General features: G+C 48.6%; 1 protein-coding gene and 1 long non-coding RNA gene across 5 annotated transcripts in view; both read left to right on the top strand.

Moving 5' to 3' along the window:
- The window catches only part of LOC111090872, a 3,651-nt gene extending 2,521 nt beyond the window's left edge, over nucleotides 1–1,130 (top strand). For all 3 annotated transcript variants that reach the window (XR_005373115.1, XR_005373114.1, XR_005373113.1), the window contains exon 2: nucleotides 285–1,130. This is a non-coding gene — a long non-coding RNA (uncharacterized LOC111090872). The remainder of the gene's footprint in view (nucleotides 1–284) is intronic.
- SUGCT (succinyl-CoA:glutarate-CoA transferase) overlaps nucleotides 1–6,000 on the top strand; it is a 714,309-nt gene that overhangs the window by 514,303 nt on the left and 194,006 nt on the right. The gene's annotated exons all lie outside the window — the stretch shown is intronic.

Genomic DNA, 6,000 nt, shown 5'->3' with positions numbered 1-6,000 from the left:
CCCTGGGCAGCGCCAGGAGCTTATATAACCCTTTACCCCCTGGGTGAACCATCCTGGTCATTATGTACCCTTTTGCAAAGACCTGTATCAGTAGCAATGGCAATAAAGGGTATTCACCGCCCTGCTTGGTGACACCTTTCAGTGTGAACTCCACAGCCACTTGCAGCCCCCCTAAGACCTACGGGCATGACGAGATGGGGTGGATGGTAGTCCAAAAAGAAAGGAGACCGGTATTAGTTTCGGACCCTTCCAAGTGAGTTGAAACTTTCTGTGTTGCTTTCAAGCCTCTGTCAAGGTGAGGATTACTCGATGGTTCCAGAAGCCCCATCACCACCAGTGACTCAGCTGCACAGTCTGGCTTAGGCGTTTTCCTTAATGACTAAGAATCAGAACTTCTCTGGTTAGTGTTTTCCCAGCACCATAGGACTGTTTTGGAGGTTTGGGAACCAAAGCTAGAAGTCCTCGGCTTGCTTTGAGTTGCCTTTGGGTGCTTGCTGGGGAAGGGAGGGTGCCCTCATGGGTCCCGCCCGGGCTTCCCGCACCTCCTACCTTCTGCTCCTTTCAGGCAAAACAGCCTGGCCTTCCGTGTTTTATGTCTGAAGGATGACTTGGGCAACTAAAAACCAAACCAAAGGAAACACAAATTGAAGGCCACTGGAACAAAGGATCTTCAGGCCTTCCAGCTCATTGAGAAATTAGAATTTTTTTCTGGTAAATATCAAAACGTACAATCTGATGGTAAATGCTGGGACAATGCAAGGAGAATGATTTCCTTCCTTCTCCAGGATCCCTATCGAGGCCCATAAAATGGGAACATCTGTCCTTCTGGAGATACTGAGAAGAGAGGAGACTTGCAGCCTTTCTCCAGCCCCCTCCCGAAGGACCAGGGGACTTCTTTGATTGCCTCATATGGGGAAAGGAACTGACTTGGTGGGGCTCAGCCCCCCAGTTGGCCGGCCAGCAGGGCAGGCTCTTCCCTCCTCGTGGGAGCCCGACAGGGCAGGCTGTCCCTCTGCCCCCCGAAAGCCTGCAGGTTGGGGGGGTGTGGGGAAGCAGGGGGCCCCCCGGGACCTCAGCAACTAGCCTCATTGTCTGAGCCAGCTTTACTAGCAATAAAGCTGATAGATTGATCCCTGTGTGACTCTTGCATCCATTTCTCAGTAAGTTCTGAAACTGTAGGGGTGGGAGACGGAGGAAGTTTCCTTGGAGAAGCTCCAACAGCTAAATCCTCGTTCCCTGGCCGTTAATTCTGGATTTCCCCCGTATTCAGAGCACACCCCTCTGGATCCCTTGACCCGTGTCATGGTGCCTCCCACGTCTAGACTAATCATCTGTCCTGTTTAGGCCTTCTCGCCCCTCCACCTGTCGTATCCTGGGCTCTGCCCACAGCTGGTGCGCAACGATCACTCACTGGGCTCCAAGCCCCAGGCACTGGTCACACAGCCTGTTCTGTCCCGGTCCCTTGCTCTTCCTCATGCTGCCTCTGCAGTTCAGCTGAACGCACGGCCCTGTGAACTGCAGGAGGTGGGTCTGGTTTTCACAAGAAAGCGGGGAGTTGCACCCCGGCTGACAAGAGCCATCAGCTCAACCACAGCATTTTGCACTCAGACGTGCCCAACGGTTTAATCTCAGGATCCCTTCCTCTGATCCATGCAAACCCAGGTGCCCGTCAGTCGCAAGCTGGCAGGAAGCCTTGCAGCCTCACATGCAGTTTGCAGCTCCAGGAGACACCCCCCGCCGCTCCTTCATCTCTTCATTTCTCTCTCGGGCAGACCGGTGTGGCACTTGCCCTCAGACTGCTTCATGGGGTCCATCCGGATCCCACTGTGGGTCCATCGTCATCGTCCCTGCGTCTGGGTTCAGGGGAAAGGCAGGTCCTCTGGCCTCCCTCAGTTGCACTGCAAGGTCATGCGCTGTGCCCTGCTCTTGCCCATCTATCCATCCGCGCCTGCCTTCGTGTAGAACATGTGCCCCAACTGCAGCCCCTTCCCTCCTCGCACCTGCTGTGGTTCCACTCTGTGCCCTCCCTTGTTGGCTGCCTGCCTAAAATGCCCTCCCCATCCACCATCTCCCCCCGCACCCTGGGGTTTGGACAGCGAGCACAGGGAGCCTCTGATCTAGAGGGCAAGCGAGAAGCCAGTCGTAGGAGAACCCCGGGGCCTGGTGCCGTTGGCCATGGCTCACTCCTGGATTGGTGGTGTTTGCGGGATGACTGGCTATGCGAAAGAGTCCAGAGGCTATGTGGACAGGAAAGAAATGCTCTCAGGGCTGCCTTTCTTGTATGCCCCTCAATTCATGCACTTGAGGATGCCGTGAAAGGCAAAGGCTCTCTGTCCTGTCATTTTTCTCATCGTCACTTCACTGAAACACTGTGGTTTGTCTTCCTTGGGGATACATTGCCTTTCCACTAAGACTCATTTAAAATAAAAGCACCTGGTGGAGCACAGGTAACCGATGCAGGCCAGATTCAGATCAGAGGATACAGGTTTTGGTTCTAGAAGCCTGGTGGGAAATATCTAGGTCATTTAACTTTAGATGTCAGACAAGATCCCAGAGTAGACCCCAGTCTCCGGCAGGGCCCCCACCTCAGGGAAAGGGGGTAGGTGGGAGGTTTGTCCCTCAGTCAACCAAGCTTGGGTTCAGGCCATGGCTCTAGTCTGAGTGGGAACTGCCTCGCAAAGTCTGGGCAATTCTGACCCTGACCGACTTCCACATTTTTATCTCGAGCTCAGACCTACATATCTGTTCCAGATGTGTGTCTCCAACTGCCTCCTTTCATCTCCTTTGGGGTACTAGATGTCTCCGAGGTCTTTGAAATACAGGATATTTCAAAGAGCATGTGCGAGCATGGGGAGGAGGATGGGCAGACGGAGAAGCAGACTCCCCATTAAGCAGGGAGCCCATGGAGACTTGAACCCAGGACCCTGAGATCATGACCTGAGCCAGAGGCAGACACTTAACCGACCGAGCCACCCAGGCGCCCCTCTTATCCTCATTTCCAACTCCAGCATCACCAGCCCACCAATGGGATTTTCTCCATGCTTGGCCTCTGCATCCGTGGCCCTATATCCAGCCATTTGCTCGAGCAAGAGTCCTGATGGGATTTCCTCTTCCTCACACACAGTGTGGCAGCAAGCCAGCTCTACCATTTCTTTCCCAACAGAAAACTCAAATGCCCCCAACTCCCTGCCTCCACACTGGTCCCAGGCCCTTCCTTCTCTTTTCCAGAAAGCAGCCGATGTTAGGAAAGGTAATTTGAATACTGTTGCTCCTTCGCTTTAAAGCAGATCAGTGCCTTCTCGGTGCAGTCAGAACAGACTCAGGATGCATTTCTCACTGCCTCCAATGAGACCAAGCTCTGCAGGGACTGGCCTCTCTTCAGCTCAGCCGTATCTTTCCTCTGTCCCCTGGGCCAGTGCACCTGCTTCGCTCCCGTCATTTGCGTTTGTCCGGTGCTCTCCCTGTCAGGACCTTCATGCAGTATTCCCTCACTCGGGTCGCTGTCCTGCCCTCCTCTTTGCTGAGCTCATTCCCCTCATTCTTGAGTTTTGAATGAACTGTCACCTCCTCAAAGAGGCCCTCCCCAACTACCCAGTCTGACTAGGTCACCTCTTCCTGTTTGATTTTCTTCCATCCTTGCATCCTCTTATTTCTTTCATGACACTGATTACCACGTGTAGTTCTGTATTTGTCTAGTGCTTTAATTCACTAAGCTCCAGGGGGGCCAGTGCTATTTTATCCAGCATCCAGCACAAGGCCTTGTAGCTGGTGAATGCTTCTTACATGACTGAATCATCTAGTTCCACATTGGGTCTGGGTGAACAGGATGATGATGCCCACTCGGGAACTGGGCACACCTGCCAGCAGTTAATGCCGTGGGCAGATCCCAGACTGCTGTGTTCTTGGGGAGAGCGCTCTGAACACAACAGCCAGGGTTCAGTGGGCTGCCCTGGGCACACACGAAGGTCGCAGACCTCAAACACCTGCAGCTTGACACAGCAAGGCAGGAACAGATGGGAGCCACTAATATCAGGGCCCTCAGCGTCTTCCGTGGCCTATTTCCCTGGGGGCTGGACAGGTAGCTCTAAGTCTATAGCATCAAACCATTAGAAGGTCAAGGCATTTGAAGGCTATAAAAACATGTGGAAATATATCATTCTTGCCTGTGTATTTGGTAGGGAAGGGTCCTCATTTGGGTCACTTTAGGACCTCTGTGCCTTGTGGGCAGTTGAAGTCCTCATACTGCATTTCAGGGGAATGCACTGCATCAGAATATGCATGTGGAAATTTGGAAGGTACATTATTTTTTTTTAAAAAAGGAAGGTACATTATTACCACCACCACTTCTATTCCTACGAATGCTCCTAATATTAGCGAGAGGGATTTCATGCACCATATGGCATTGCTGGTACCTGAAACTTACGTTTCAGACGCTATATTAAATTGTTGATCCAACTGTACGTAAAAACAGCTGACCCATCATTTTTGTTAAATATGTGAGCAAAAACCTTGCCAAAACAATATTCTGAGGCAAGCCTTGTTCCATTTCCAGTTTACAGATTAGGACATACAGAGGTTAGGTCTTGCCCAAGTTCACGCAGCCAGGAAGTAACAGATCTCGACTGTAAGCCCAGGTTATTGGTATGTGATCTTAACTAATATATTATGTGTAAACTTACAACCACCTCAATCCCATACATTCCTTGTGCTTTATTGAATTCCTTGTGCTTCAAAGAACCCCAGCATATCCACAACCATCAGAAGGTGGGTTTGAAACATACACTTTACATTTACTGTTATGAAGCAGACAAAAGCTGTGAAAGTCTAAACAAAATCTAACTGTAAGAAATTGTTAACAGTACAGCAAATTCTAAGGATGATAATAAAAATCGCCTCTAATCCTATCAACCAGTGTTAACCATTATTAATATTTTAGTGTTTTCTCTGAGATATTTTTCTATACATATTTGTGCATAGATTATTTGAGGTCATTGCATCTTGTTTTTTTCCTATTTGTCTGTTTGTATTTTAATACTTTTACTTGATATCCTATCACTCACATTTCCTCACATATGAATTATTCTCCATACCTGATTTTTAGTTGGCTTCAAATATTTGATTGTGCAGACGCATGCTAATTAGTTTCCTTGTTGTCACATATTTAAATTGTTTGGGGATATATTTTAGGTGTCCTTTTGTAAATAGTACTTCCCTGTTACGGGTTGAATGGTGCACCGCAAGAGATGTGTACAAGTCCTAACCCCTGGGACCTGTGAATGTGGGAATAGGGTCTTTGCAGATATAACTGAGTTATGATGAAGTTGTCCTGGTTGAAACTGGTCCTAAATCTAATGATTAGTGTGCTGGTCAGGGGGGAGAGATTTAGAAGCAGAGACGGTGGCCTCTGGAAGATGGAGGCAGCTGCCTACGAAGGAAGACCATGAACTGTAGGGAAGCATCAGAAATCAGAAGCTAGAACAAGGCAGGAGAAAATTCGTCCCTAGGGCCTCCACATGGAGCACAGTCCAGCTGACACCTTGCTGGTCCCAGAACTGGGAGAGAATAAGTTTTTGTTCTTTTTAGCCTCCCCCTCTCCCACCCCAAGTTGTGGCAATTAGTTTCAGAAGCCCTTGGAAACTAAGACAAAAGTAATATGATGTTTTTTTGACTAAATTTGAGAAACATTTTTCTTTAAAGAGCAGAAGGGCTTAATCTTTTTTCCTTTGTTGCTGTCATTAATAGAATTTAGTCGAACATCTTTGACTTATTTGATTTTTTTTAATGTGCTTCTTTATGTTGCTTTTGGGAGGGGGGTCTCTTTATTTGTTTATATTTCTCCATTGTTTTAAAACGTATATATTTTATGACCTCTATGCTTTTCAAAACTGTTATCTATCTTATATCTTTTCCTAATTGCCAGAATTAAGATTGAAACAGCAGGATCTGAGTTGCCTATACTAGAGATTAGGAGTTGAGCAAATTTAGTTTTTCCTTCGTTTC

This window comes from Canis lupus, chromosome 18 (genome assembly GCF_011100685.1).
Source record: "Canis lupus familiaris isolate Mischka breed German Shepherd chromosome 18, alternate assembly UU_Cfam_GSD_1.0, whole genome shotgun sequence".
NCBI classification, from domain to species: domain Eukaryota; kingdom Metazoa; phylum Chordata; class Mammalia; order Carnivora; family Canidae; genus Canis; species Canis lupus.
Note: the sequence above shows the minus strand (reverse complement) of the source record. Positions and strands in the feature narration are given on the sequence as shown.